Consider the following 15,457-nt stretch of genomic DNA (forward strand, 5'->3'; position numbering starts at 1 on the left):
TTTGGCACTGTGACAAGTTGCACCGTCCTGTTGAAACCAAATGTCGTCCATGTCATTCTCTTCAATTTTTGGAAACAAAAGCTCGTTGAGCATGTCACGGTAACGCTCGCCATTTACTGAAACCGCGGAAGAAGAAGAAGACTCACCACTTTGGAAGTAGGTTTTCAATATTTCCCAATTTTGTTCAAGCGTATAGCGTCCCATTTCGTAAATGCCAAACCTTTAAGTAAATTATGAGCACATTTGGCATGTCATTTGTGTTACCATTCTCAAAACAAAAGGTGGTTCAAAAAGCAAACGCTATATGGCTCACCCTATATTTTAATGTAGTATAACTGGCGGCCGCCGTAGCCGAATGGGTTGGTGCGTGATCACCATTCGGAATTCACTGAGAGGTCGTTGGTTCGAATCTCGGTGAAAGCAAAACTAATAAAAACATTTTTCTAATAGCGGTCGCCCCTCGGCAGGCAATGGCAAACCTCCGAGTGTATTTCTGCCATGAAAAAGCTCCTCATAAAAATATCTGCCGTTCGGAGTCGGCTTGAAACTGTAGGTCCCTCCATTTGTGGAACAACATCAAGACGCACACCACAAATAGGAGGAGGAGCTCGGCCAAACACCTAACAGAAGTGTACGCGCCAATTATTTATTTTTTTTATTTATAACTCGAAAAGGTTAGGGAATCTTGAGGTTGGCAGTTGTTTCAAAATATATTATAAATAAATAATTTTCCCCACAAATTTTTAACAAAAAAGTGAACATTTTCCCCCCCAAAAAAAATTTTTATACTTGCGTTTAATTCCTAATTTTGGCTTGAATAAAATTTTGGTGCTATAAAGTTTACTTATCTTTCCACTCACTACGACGAAAACACAGGTAAAATGTCCGGTGAGAAGAAATATAAAGTTTTGGTCACACACCCAGAAGCGCCACGAGAGGCTATCGATCTGTTGGAGCGCAACTGTGAGGTGACCATTTGTAAGACTTTGCCAACTGAGCGTTCAGAAATTTTAGAGAAGGCTAAAGGTGTAGACGCCATATTTTGGGCTGGCCATAAGCCGCTCAAAGCAGATGTGTTAGATGCGTCAGGTCCGCAACTCAAATCGATTTCCACCATGTCGGGAGGCATAGATTTTGTGGATGTGACCGAGCTTAAGCGACGTAAGATACCACTCGGTCACACGCCCGTCGCGTTTAATGACGCTGCAGCAGCGCGTCGCTTCCACGAAGGACGACTAAAGATTGAAACGTAAGCACTTTTATATTGGTGTAGATGAATTTTATTTAAAATTTTACCTGAAATCTCATATCGACACTAGCGGCCCCTGGGAGAACTTCCACCTCAACTGGATGTTGGGTCGCGATTTGCGCGACTCTGTAGTGGGTTTCTAAGGTTTTGGCGGTATTGGCGGTATTGGACAAATCATTGCCAAGCGTCTGAAGGGCTTCGACATTGAACGCGTACTCTATACGACTCATCGTCGTGTGGCGCCTGAAATTGAGCAAGAATATAATGCGCAAAAAGTCGATTTTGATACGATGCTAGCGGCGAGTGATTTCGTAATTATTGCAACGCCCTTAACCAACGAGACCGCTGGCGTTTTTCAATGCCACCGCTTTTGGCAAAATGAAGAAGACTGCTGTGCTAGTGAATATTGGGCGTGGAGGTGAGCAGCGAATCAGTGCTGAAAGGTGCGAGTAGGCATACATTTGCTAATACATGAATATCTTACCATATTTTTAGGTATTGTAAATCAGCCGGATTTGTATGAAGCTTTGAGAACAAATTCAAATATTCGCTGCAGGCTTGGATGTGATGACACCTGAACCACTACCCTCCAATGATCCAATGTTGAGTTTACCAAACCTTGGTGAGTACAAAATGCGTTATGGAGTCATGACCTAATTTGAATTATCAATCAATTCGTATCTGGATTTAATATAAAGTTTTTATAGCTCGATTTTTTTCGAGAAAAAGTAATAAGTTGGTAAAAATGCGCTTGCCAGTTCTAAATTTTTTTGTCAATTTTATTATTTGTATTTTTTTTATTAATTTTGGTACGAGTAATAACTACAGCTTAGGCACTAATTGACAAGTCACTAATTGACAATTTTCAAGCTTTTTAATTAGAAACTTTAGAAATATTTCGCGTATGCAGCTTTGTAACTCAAATTTGAAGTGGTCTAAAAATCACTTTAATTTTTGGACATTTTTCGTTTTTTGCTAATAGTTTTGTGCATTTTCTTCGTTATTCTTAAAATTTTTTTCTGTGAAAGAAAACACCTAACACCGTCAGCAAAAAAATAAAAATTGCATGAATAAAATTAAGTGGACTATAAAAGTGCATAACCGAAATTTTTTCTGGAAATTCTCATTAAGAAGTGTGAATTTTCGATGAAAATTTTTTAAATTGTTTTTAAATTTGTGCAAAGTTTGAAACTTGGATTTATATGATTCTTGTTGTAGAATGAACCATATTTTTTGATAAATTTTTTTTTATAATTTGTTTGTGGAAATGTACAAAAAAATTAAATCAACCGTTATCTCAGAACACACCCATCAAGATACATGGCAATAAGTGGGCCAAAAAAAATAAACAAAAAGCAGATACATTCGTAAACTACCTGGAGGAGACTTTCACACAATATGGATCGGTAATGGCTGATAATATGGATCACGACGGCGATAGCAATGCTATAAATGAGATCCCTCCGGCTTCACAAGACGAAATAATAGAAGAAATTTCATATCTAAAGATAAAAAACCCGCCAGGCTACGACCTTATTACTGCTGACATATTGAAACAGCTCCCGAACACTATTATTGCTGTATTGACGAATATCGTCAACACCACATTTAAGCTAAAATATTTTCCAATATATTGGAAAACAGCGGAAGTCGTTATGTTCAATAAGCCAGGTAAAGATGCTCACGATGTAACATCATACAGGCCTATCTCGCTTCTTCCAATACTATCGAAAATGGTGGAAAAATTGTTAATCAAAAGGATCAACATAATAATTAAAAGCAAGAAAATTATACCGACGCACCGATTTGGATTCCGCACGAAGCATTCGACTATCGATCAAGTACATAGGATAGTGCGAATAATAGAAAATGCTTTTGAAGAAAGAAAAACCTGCTCTCCGGTATTCCTTGATATATCCAAGGCGTTCGACAAAGTATGTCACTATGGGCTACAGAAGAAAATAAATGCGTTGCTACCCAAGCAGTACTTCACCATCCTACATTCGTATTTATCCGATCGTTACTTCAGAGTAAAACAAGAAGATTCATATTCATGTCTCAAACCAATCAAAGCAGGGGTTCCCCAGGGAAGCGTACTTGGCCCTTTATTGTATTTGCTCTTTACATACGATCTGCCATGCAATTCAAACTGCGTAACAGCTACTTTTGCCGACGATACAGCTATTCTTTCGATAGGAAACACGGAAAACACACCGACATCACAATTACAATTAGCCATAAATGAAATACCTATATGACTGGACCAATAAATGGCATATTAAATTAAATGGATGCAAGTCTGTGCATATAAATTTCACCCAAAACAAAATCCAATATGTTCCAATATATTTAAATGGTAGACAGGTTCCATACTCAAAACATCTGGGCATGACTCTAGACGCCAAGCTAAGATGGAACGCCCATGTAGAGAAAAAGAAAGAAGAAATAGAATTAAAATACAAAAATATGTATTGGCTTATGGGAAAGGAATCAGCGCTATCCACCAATAATAAAATGATTGTATATAAACAAATTCTGAGGCCTGTATGGTCCTACGGCGCACAGTTATGGGGCTGCTCCAGCCAAAGTAACATTCAATCTATGCAAAGGCTCCAAAATAATTATTAAATGCGCAGTCGGTGCTCCGTGGTACATACATATATCCGTAGCTCCGATCTTGAACACGACCTAAATATTGACTCGGGGGCAGACACAATAAAAAAGATAGCAAAAGCCCACGATGAAAGATTAAAAAACCACGTTGATACGGAGGCCTCTGTTCTTGTTAATCCAGTTAATTGGAGAAGCCCAAAGACTTAATGTACTAACCACACCATAGCGTTAATTGTTATATATACATACCTAATTTTTTTTAATTCTAAGCAAATTGCTCGTTAGTTAATAAAATTTGTCTTTGTAACTAGTCGCAATGTAAAATAAAATAAAATAATAATTTGTTTAAGAAACAAATAACCTGTCAAAATGTATCAATAAGTCCCTGTGCTATACTTCTTTAAAGCACTCTAAACTAGTCTTAAGTACGAAAGGTGATAGTCTGTTGGTGTTCATAAACTATTTTCGTTATCAAGTAACAAAGTGTTGCAAATAATTGTCACAATCTTATCAAAAGGGATGATTCAATTTTGGATGTTTTCGGTATCTGGGTTGTACATAAATTATCTGTGCATGTGTATGTATAACCACTTGTTCTAGTTGGAAAAACTCTACTACTACCAATACAAAATGCTTTCTGCACTAATTATGAACAGCTTTAAGTGACATATGTCAAAATGTCAACTGGGATACTTAAACTTTTCGAAACATTTTCAACTAAATTTCAAAAACATATATTAAAATGTTCGAGTGGTAATTTAGCAAACGCATATATGTATGCACATACATATGTAGTTGTGAAATTTGGTTAGACTATGTTTCAATTTTTTTTATTTTTTTATTCATATTTTGTGCGCCAAGCGTCAAGCGCCAAGATAAGAAGGCACTCCAATTTTTTTCTATCTGAGTATATAGATATGTATTTCTAATTTGCTTAGTATAAATTAAAATAATTATAAGATTATAACTGCGAAAGTTTGTATGTTTGTGGGCTTATGACTCAATCACATGAGCGCGAGTGAACGGATTTTCGTGAAATTTTGCAAGCAAATAGTTTATGACTTGTAGAGAGTTGTCATTTGTTAATAGAGTAAAATTAAACTGAATTAATAAACTAAATAAAATATTCAATTGCAGGTGTCAAACGACAGGTTTAAGAGAGGTTTCGAAAATATTTCTGAAGAGGGCTGCCACCTGTTTGAAAGATTGGTTTGAAGTTAAAATAATAAAATAAATGATGTGCTACAATATGGGTAGCAAAACACACAGGTTTAAGAAATCCTAATTTCAAATATAGTGTTGAATAGGTTGCCACCTGTTAAACAATTAAATTCAATGAATTAAATATTTAATAAATAAAATAATTCAGTATGGGTATCAATTAAATGAAATTTAAAAGACTAAGCTCAGAAGATATTTCTGGAGGTGTTGCCACCTGTTTGAAAGGGCTGTTAATTTACTTTAATAAATAATTTAACTAAAATATTAATATATGGGTGTGAACAGAAATAAGCTTACCAAATATTTATTTTGAATATATTTGTGAATATGGTTGCCATCTGTTAAAAACAACATTCAATGAATTAAATAATCCATAAAAATTAATTAAAATAATTCAGTGTGGGTGTCAAATGGGAGGGAATTAAAAAATTTTAATTTCGAATATATTATTGAATAGGGTTGCCATCCGTTAAAAAAATAAATTTAATAAATTAAATAATTAATGTTTAATAATTAAAATAACTCAATGTGGGTGTCAAATGAGAGAGGATTAAAAAATCTTAATTTCAAATATGTTTTTGAATAGGGCTGCCACATGTTAAACAATTGAATTCAATGAATTAAATAACTAACGATAAGCAATTCAGCATGGGTTGCAAAGAAAAGGAATTTAAAAGCGCCTAGTTTAGAAAATGGTTTTGGAGATATTGCTACCTACTTCAAAGGGCTGCTAACTCAATTTAATAAATAAATTAACTGAAATACTAATATATGGGTGTCAAGCAAAAACAGCTTATGCAATATTTATTTTGAATATATTTTTAATCAGGGTTGCCACCTGTTAAAAAATTAAATTCAGTGACTTAAATAACTAAAGATAAATAACTCAGTATGGTTGGCAAATGAAAGAAATTTAAAAGCGCCAAGTTTAGAATATTTTTTTTGGAGATATTGCCACCTGTTTGAGAGGGCTGTTAATTAAATTTAATAAATACGCTAATTTAAGTAAATATATATGGGTTTCAAACGAAATAAATATGAAGAACCTTTATTTTAAATATAATTTGAAATAGGGTTGCCACCTGTTAAACACTAACGTTCAATGAATTAAATAACTAATAATAAATAATTAAAATAATTCAGTATGGGTGTCAAATGAAAGAGGCTTAAAAGATCTTAATTTCGAATATATTTTTGAATATGGTTGCCAGGTGTTAAAAAATTAAATTTATTGAATGAAATACTTCAAGTTAAATAACGAAAGAAATGTAGGTCTCATATGCGGGGAATTTAAAAGATCTATTTTATAAAATATTTTTAGACATATTGCCACCTCTTTGAAAAGGCTGTTAGTTCAATTTAATAAAGAAGTTAATTCAAATACTAATATATGGGTGTTAAACGAAATAAGTTAATAAAATAATTAATTTGAGTATGTGTTTGAATGGGGTTGCCACCTGTTAAAAAACTTAATTCGGTAAAATTTCGGTAATTTGGAATGGATATTCATAGTATTGTATATATCGTCCCCTTAGTATTAAAATAGCCTATAAATTTTTTGATGTTTTGAGAAAATTAATTTCAAACTTTTTGTCGAAAGTAGCTCTCACTCAAATCTCGATATGTCTGTAAATATTTATTATTTTTTGACTGACGTTCTGACCCACTTTGTGGAACTAGAATTTGAGAAAATTATGACCACATATAAAATCGACGATGGAGAATCCAAAAATTCAATAAAAAAATAATAGCCTATGAGCACATAGGCTATTGTTATACTAAGGGGACGATATATTACTTATGTGTGAAATGCAAATTTTTGCTATTCTTGACGCAATGTTTTTACTCGCAATTTTTTGTTTATATTCTACAAGCTTCTTCTGACTTACCAACCATTGTCACCAATTTACATGGGAAGTTATTTCAAGTTAAAAAAAAAAATTTTAAAACAGACTTTACATTTTTCGTTTTGCTTGCTTGGTTGATTGTAAGATTTGTCTAAAATGTATTTTCACTCTTTATGGCAAGTTGCGCCGTCTTATTGGAACCAATCGATGCTTAGCTGATTAACGGCAGCTTTTTCATCATTTCGAAAGAAATAAGGACCTATGGTGCCGCAAGTTTTTGAGAAATAAGGACCGCTGATGTCAGGAGTCTTGTAGGTCATGTTCATTCATGAAAGTTTCTGTATTCTTAGCATTTGGGAAACCGCGAAATATGTAAATGATTTACTGAGATAAGGTCAGCCCCAGCTTGATTCACAACCAAGCTCCATTATTTTACCATCGACACCCAGAGATTTCGGAGACCTTTCATTATCTGAATCAACTATTTTGATCTGACTGCTTTCTCCAGCTTCATTAGTTTTACCCAATGAACAATAAAATGTTTGCTTCATTCTTTGCAACAACATAAAAAGCAATGCTGATATATTTCTGCGGTACGCTGCTGAAGCTAAAGTCCGATAATGCGGAGCTGACTGCAAAAGGACTGAAGGGGGACTAGCTGAAAGTACGTAACGCCTTTGTAATCCCAAAAGATAATGCCTAAAACCCTATTTTGTTGCAATTCAATTTTTGATTGTGGCTTGAACTGGTTCATTACGCTTGGACCATAATTACTTGCAGTACAGATTCTCTTCAAAGGAGGGTCGACTTGCATAGCTTCACAGATACCAAATTATGCCTCTGATTTGGTCCACATTTGTTGTTACCGATGCATACCAAACCACAAATATTTATTTAGATCAGTGAAGTCCTATGGGTTTCGAAGATATACATTTTTGTACTGCGTGTTAATTTAAATAGACACTGAGCTAACAGCCGTGAACGTTTTCGAGTGATTATTTTTCACAATTTTCGACGTGGGTTCATAAGGCAGGAATGCATCGATGAATTAAAATGTGTATGCAGCGAGCAAACACCATCGCTTAACACCATAAAAAACTGATACAATGAGTGGTTGTTGTTGTTGTAGCAGTATAAACATTCCCCATTCATGGACAGAAAATGCAGCTGGAGTGACAGTCCTTGACCGGATATAAATCCGGGTCGTTCCGGTAATGTAGATCCGACGGTCATGGGAACGCAAAATGATTGGTCGTGGCGATCTGTTACATACCTTGAGATTGCCGAGGATGAGCCATTAGCATGACGAGCAGTAATTGGCATTTTTGGCAAAAATGGTCCAAATTAAAAAACATCCTAGAAACTGGACAAAGTACCTCGAAAATTGGTTCAAACGAATGCAAAAGTGTATTGATGATCACGGAGAATATTTTGAAAAAAACGGTTTTCAACCACTACTGTTAATTTCTGCATTGATAGACCAATCGGAGGCAAAAATCACAACACAAAACTAACTCTTTTCACTGTATTTGTAAAAATCGATATTACTTTCTTACTAGCCCTACTAGCAGAGCAATATTTATAGCAAAAATTAAAAATATTTTTTTATTATTTGATGAAAAATTGTTTTTTATTAGTATCAAATATTTTAACTCTATTTTCTTTTCTCCTTTCAGTTCTTCTCCCTCATTTGGGCTCCGCCACCGGACGCACTCGCACTGAATTGGCTGTCAAAGCGGCGCATAATATTTTACGGGGACTTGCTGGCGAACCAATGCTCTCGGGTGTTAAATCGCTATGGATAAAATGATTTTTGTTTTTTCATAAAGCTCACCTAACAATACGCTTGAAAGTGTGTATATTTAATTGTGTAAAATATGCTGCCGCGTTGTAATAAAATATATATTAAAAACTGCATAAATTTCACACCTCAGCGCAAAAGTGAATTAAGCAAAATATTTTGCAATTACTGCAACTGGTCAATCAATTGGAAACAAAGGCAGTAATTATAAAGGTATACAAATTTTGCTGGAAAATCAGTACCTACTTTTTACATTTCGGATGGCTGGGTGCTCCTTTCTTCTCAATCTTCCCTATTATATTGTATCAACAGCTCTGGCTGGCTGTAGATGTCTGCCTGTTGGTGGTCTCATAATGGTATCAAAACGGCGCTTTAGTGCTACTTGAGGAGTGCCAGAGTGGTATGGCTGGGAGCTTTTCCATGGTGGTTCCATGGATTCTATAAAAAGCCAAAGCAGGTATTTTTCTGTAGATTTAGAGCTTTCAAATGAAACTAAACCAATACACCCATACTTATCCACCCAAAAGTGAAGGCCCACTTTATGAAATTAAGAATCAACGGTTACCCAATAATAATTCTTGAACTTTCTTGCCTTCACAACCGCCAATTTTATACAAGCAGTAGCCTCGAAAAAGCAGCAACTTAGAATTTTTGTTGGTGCCGGTATTTTTGATGATAAGCAGGCAAATCAAGTATTCAAGAAAAACTTAATGAGTTGGCAAGGTGCCAGTTTTGTGAATAAATGAGTAAAGAAAACAGCTTCAATTTTAAATTCCTAGTCGTATTCCCCGTCCGAGAATGCTGAAGAAACATCCTAGTGAAAATGTCTCAACTCCGGTACACAGATGGTTGAAGAATAGACTGAGGAGCGGGTGTATGTATAAATCAGTGTTTTTTAACCCTTATGTCACTAACCGGGCACCCGGGTGCCCTTTTCCATCTTAGAGATAGTACAATTCACTGCTTGATAAAATTTTTTTTTCCGCCCGGATCCTCGTTGTTTGGCCAATTTTACATCGATCTATGCTTTCAACTTTTTTTTTATGAAAATAGCATTTGATTCCTGGGAGTCAAACTAATTAACGCGCTTGTTCAATAACCAGAGTACGCGGGTACCCACTTGATTCCAGTGTATTGTTCATGCTGTAATTGTAATAAAATCAATATTGAAACTGAAAAATTGGAGAAAGGGTATCTAGAATTACTACATACAAATCATTATTATTGATAAAAAATGTACAATATGAAAAATATTTATTGAACATTAAAACATTCAAAACATTTACAATTAGACTTTGAATGCTCGTCACAAACAGGCTTATTACATTCTGAGCCTGATTTTCGTGTTTTCCTCCTCTTTCTAAATTCACCTTTATAACATATGTAACACGACCCTACAACAATTTTTCGTCCGGAATTATCGAGTGCTTGTGGTTGATGTTGACTGGTCGATGCAGTCGGAGGGGCCAGAGGTTGTCCAATTACACCTTCAATTGTATTTCTCTGTAGGCGTCAAATCTTTCCTGTTTACTTTTTCCAGAATTTGCTTCATTATACCTCTGGTACTCTATGTTTGCTTTCCTGTTAGTGTGTCGTATAATGATATCAACCATTTCATTCGTGACAATCAATTTGAAAGTGGCCAAGATTGACAATGTCTCCGTGCTTCGATGAGGGCCACATCTCTGGCGCATTACATTTCGAGCTGCAGTTTGACGTTGAATGGAAGTCGGTGTTTTATTCCATCTTGTACCGTCCTTAGCCACAAGGAAATAGGGCTCCGATTCATGTGATGTGTCCACTTCAGTAGGCTCGTCGTCATCTTCCTCTTGCTCGACTTCGCTATCACGGTCACCTGGTACCTCTTCACTGTCAGAAATTCCAGTCTGACGTTGTGACTGTTCTCTCGCTAACGGAAACCACTCTTCATCCTCACTATCTGACGTGGAACTCTCAGGGCCTGACTCATCTCCCAGTAACGCGGCCAAATACGCTGACCTCTCTACAGATCTTTTTTTTTTTTACTTTCATCAAAGTCGTAAATTTATATTGAAATTCTAATTTTATATAAGTTTACCTTGCGATTTCTTGCTAGTTCTTCCATTTTCTTCTCAATTAGGTTTTTTGTTTTGAATCACACTGAAATCGTCTACACTTCTCAACTACTCAGCGAATACTAAATGAAATAGACGCCAAAGACGCCGTCACATTACAACCCAGGTACCTTATGACGTGGGTAGCCGGGTACCCCGGTTATAGAACAATGTCGAAAAGGTTGGTTATAGACAAGGGGTTAAGAGCGCGAGAAATTAAAATGAAACTGCAAAACAGACATATTGTTGGAAAGCATTTTTTTATTATAAGTTTTTATATTTTTTTGATAGTTTTTTTTTACTTTTATTTTTTTATTATAATTTTTTATTTTTATAGTTTTTATTTTTATTTTTTTATTATAATTTTTTTATTTTTATTTTTTTTACTTTCATTTATTTTTTTTTAATATGATATCCGGCATATGTAAACCTGCGGCTACAAGTTACATAGTCCATTCGATCAAATGAGTTGAATATTGCAATAAATCGATGTGTTGCGCGCTGTGTGGCAAGTTACGCCGTCTTTTTGGAACCAAATTTTCTCGATGTATAGCTCTGATTAATCTTTGGCAATTCGGTCAGCGTGCCTCAATAGCGTTCGTTATTCACCGTAACGGCAGCTTACATTACTTAAACATTTCAATGTTTTGGGCACAGAAGCGATCGGGGCTTGCAATGGATTTACAGTCATCGAATATCGAAGATGGAATCGTTAGGCGCTACTGTGTTTTTCAATCGAATACTGTTTGTGTGGACGGTCTTAGCATACGTTTTTTCTTAAAACTGGTTTTCCTCTAATTCTCGTAACTTATCTGTTTTTCGAAACTATGGGAAAACTGCAAATGTTATTCCGATTCCTAATCCTATTATTCCTCTTCACGATCCTCCAACGAGTGGCAACATAGGCTTATAGACCTATTGGCATTTTATTAACCTTATCAAAAGTCTTTCAAAAAATCGTTTCCAATTAAAAACCATAAATTTGAATAAGAATAGCCTCTTGGGTGAGGCTTAGCCAGACTTTAACTATGGTCACAGTTTTTCTATTGTATATCATTGATAAAGGTAATAAAAGACTTTCACTCCTCTTACAATACTAAACTGTTACTGTTACTGTTACTATTTTAGTTCTCCGGGAGTTCTCTAAAGTTTTTGATACTGTCAACCGTTATTTTCCACCCAAGTTGAGCTATCTCGTGAGCCACTGTTCTTTTCCAGGTTTCCCTTAGCCCGCCTAGCTCTCTTCGTCTCGCAGTGAGTGAGTTGCATTCCATTGCCTTCTTCGCTATGTTATCGTCATCCTTGCGTAAAGTGTGACCAATCCACTTCCATTTCTGTCTTTTATTCCAAATGTCTAGCGACTCCATGTTTGCTTTTTGGAACAATTCCATGTTTGGCAATATTTTTGACCAGAAAATTCGGAATATAATCCTTAGATTTTCCAGCTAAAGCTACTGTAAAGCAGTACCGACAACACATTCGACTTAAAGAGCCTAACCTTTAAACTAGAACTCAGGTAGTTGTTTCACCATACAGTGTACAACATCCCATATGCCCCTCTGGTTTTTTCGATTCGGGAGCTTATGTTTACATCCGAGTTACCGCCCGGAGCAACTCTGCCGCCGAGGTATGTAAATTCCTCCACTGTTTCGAGAGGGTTACCTGCTATCTTTACACACCCACCCGTCTTATTTGCCAGACTTATCACCTTCGTCTTGTCAAAATTGATTTTAAGGCCGGCAGACATAGTTTCCCTATTTGCCCCTTTTTTAGTCAGTTTGACTATGAGAAAGCTCTGTTCAAAGTGGGTGTTGCGTTTGCTCACTGTTTTTTGTTTCATTAAAACAACGCACCGTGTCACAAGTCAATCAGACATACAGATTTGGCTCCCAGCGACTACTGACTGTTTGCAGACCTAAAAAATGCTCGCAAGTGGCTATCGCTGAAGCTGAGGCCTATTTTGTGTTAAAAGATAAATCATTATCCAAAAGTGGTATTGAAATGTTAGAGTGGCGCTAGATCGATTGTGTTTTTCTTGGTGGAAATTACGTTCATGAATAAAGCTAATTTTGAACAAAAAAAACGTGTTTTCTTTGTTAGCCCCGGGACTTTTCAGCCCACATGAACACTATGCTTATCTTCTACTACTATTTAAGTTGTCATTACCATAGTCACTAAATTTAGCATTGCTATCTATGGCGGCTGCCGCAGCCGAATGGGTTGGTCCGTGACTACTATTCGGAATTCACAGAGAGAACGTCGATTCGAATCTCAGTGAAACACCAATGTTAAGAAAAAGATTTTTTTAATAGCGCTCGCCACTCGGCAGGCAATGGCAAAGCTCCGTGTATTTCCGTCTTGAAAAAGCTCCTCATAAAAATATCTGCCGTTCGGAGTCGGCTTGAAACTGTAGGTCCCTCCAACTGTGGAACAACATCAAGACGCACGCCACAAATAGGAGGAGGAGCTCGGCCAAACAACCAAACTTGTTTTACAACTCGTGGTGTTAAGATCACTTGAATTCCCTATTGAATGAAATGCATCAATATTTTATGAATCGCAGCATATCTGATATTTCTTTTATTTAAATATTTTTTTCATCTATGAAATGTGTATTTTCCAAATATTTTAAATTTTCATCAAATTTTAAAATTTCTTTTTTTTGTTTATTTACGCGCAACATTTCTTTCTCACGAATTTCTTTTAGTTTCTTTTTGAACTCCCATTGAGACCATGCATCTGTTGGTTGCACAAAATATCCCATATCTTCTTCGTAATTTGGATGTATGAACTTGTTTTTTATGCCTGCGCTTTTGCTATCTTCCATGGCCATTTGAAAATGTCTTCTAAAAATTTTAGCGATTGATTCAATTTGCGCGGCAAAATGCTCCTCTAATGCCTGTAGAATAAAGGAAGAAGAGTTTTGCTTCACTGGTATTTCAACTGGTTGGAAATGTTGCCTATTTCGTCGTCTTGTCCGCTCAATTTTTTCCGGTTTTTTTTTTGTTGTTCAAAGGCGTTATTAAAACGATCTGCTCAGGAGCTTCTTTGATGTTCTTGTAAGTATTTCGCTAATTGTTGGAAAGATGAGATGAATTACTGATCTTTGATAGACTGAATTGGATTTCTTGTTTATTGGACTCGATTTTCAAAGTCTCACTTGCAACTCAATTTTATTAAATGCATCTTTCAATGAAGAGTTCAGAAGTTTAATGGCATTGCTTCTTTTATTTTTTGTATAAGGTTTTACAGATGTGGCATTCTCGAGCTTCACACGCCCCTGTTTTGGCTTCTCTTCATTATTTTATGGAAGTTTTGCTGTACTGATTTTATGTTTGAGCGCTAAATGAAAGGAAAGTCGAAAGAAACGATAATGATTTTTGAAAACTATTGTATTATAATTTCTCAGTGGAAAAACCTTATGGTATGTTTTTAAATTTTTTCTTTAAGTTGGATGAGTATGTAACTTAACAATTATAATGTGGGCAAAAAGTAAGGTGAATTTGGTTGAAAAATGAAAAATCTTTATTTATTCTGTAAATCAATTTCATCTCCTTCTAAATAATCCCTTCTCGATGAAATACACTTATGCCAACGATTTCTCCAATCCCCGAAACATGCCAAATAGTCCATTTGCGGTATACCCATCAGCACCTTCTTCGATTCAGCTTTTATCTCCTCAATCGACTCGAAACGCGTTCCCCGGAGTGGTCTCTTGAATTTTGGGAATAGCCAGAAGTCACACGGAGCCAAATCAGGCGAATACGGTGGTTGCGGAAAGATATGCGTGGAATTTTTGGCGAAATCGTCACGAAGAACGAGTGCAGTGTGAGACCATAATTCTGGTCTTTTTAGACGAATTGCTTCACGTAAACGACGCATAACGCTCAAATAATATTCCTTTTTACCAGTTGGCCAGGTGGAAGGAATTCATAGTGCACCACACCACGAAAATCGAAAAAAACTGTCATCATGACCTTTATTTTTGAACGACTTTGACGTGCTTTTTTCGGTCTGGCCTCGCCTTTAGCACGATATTCGCTTGATTGGTCGGTTGTTTCAGGGTCGTAAGCACAAATCCAAGTCTCATCTCCCGTAATGATGCATTTGAGCTTGTCCTGATAGTCTGAAAGCATTGTTTCACACACATCAACGCGAAGACTTTTTTCCAAGAAATTGAGAGTTTTCGGTACCAAATGAGATTTGACTTTTCGTAGGCCCAAATGGTCTTTCAAAATGCACCGGTTTTCACAGATCCTTCTGATATTCCGATCATATCAGTAAGGCCTTTAACAGTCAACCGACGATTTTTGAGCACTAACTCTTTCACTTTATTGACGTGTTGGTCATCTGTTGACGTCGATGGTCGTCCGGAGCGCTCCAAGTCATCAACACGTTCTCGACCCTCTTTGAAGTCTTTGTACCACTTATAAACATTTTTCTGCGACATGGTCGCATCACCAAATGCCTTCTGCAACATGCTAAACATCTCCGCAGCCGAAATTTCATTCCGCAAACAAAATTTGATGGCACTTCTCTGTTCTCTGCTCAATCAAATCACACATTGTAAAAATCGAAAAATGCACTCTTGGTCGTTTGGTAAACACAAGCGTAAATATATTACTGATAATGA

The 15,457-nt window shown here is 36.1% G+C and overlaps 1 long non-coding RNA gene and 1 pseudogene across 1 annotated transcript; one reads left to right on the forward strand and one right to left on the reverse strand.

Moving 5' to 3' along the window:
- The first annotated feature begins 872 nt into the window (after nt 1-872).
- LOC128860882 (glyoxylate reductase/hydroxypyruvate reductase-like) lies at nt 873-8,740 on the forward strand (annotated as a pseudogene).
- A 4,630-nt stretch (nt 8,741-13,370) lies between these two features.
- LOC128861381 (uncharacterized) lies at nt 13,371-14,206 on the reverse strand. The gene is made up of 2 exons (XR_008454369.1): nt 13,985-14,206; nt 13,371-13,895 (listed from the first exon to the last, which is right to left on the reverse strand). It is a non-coding gene; the product is annotated as an uncharacterized LOC128861381 (long non-coding RNA).
- Between the last annotated feature and the right edge of the window lie 1,251 nt (nt 14,207-15,457).

The sequence above is a fragment of the Anastrepha ludens genome, chromosome 4 (genome assembly GCF_028408465.1).
Source record: "Anastrepha ludens isolate Willacy chromosome 4, idAnaLude1.1, whole genome shotgun sequence".
Taxonomy (NCBI): domain Eukaryota; kingdom Metazoa; phylum Arthropoda; class Insecta; order Diptera; family Tephritidae; genus Anastrepha; species Anastrepha ludens.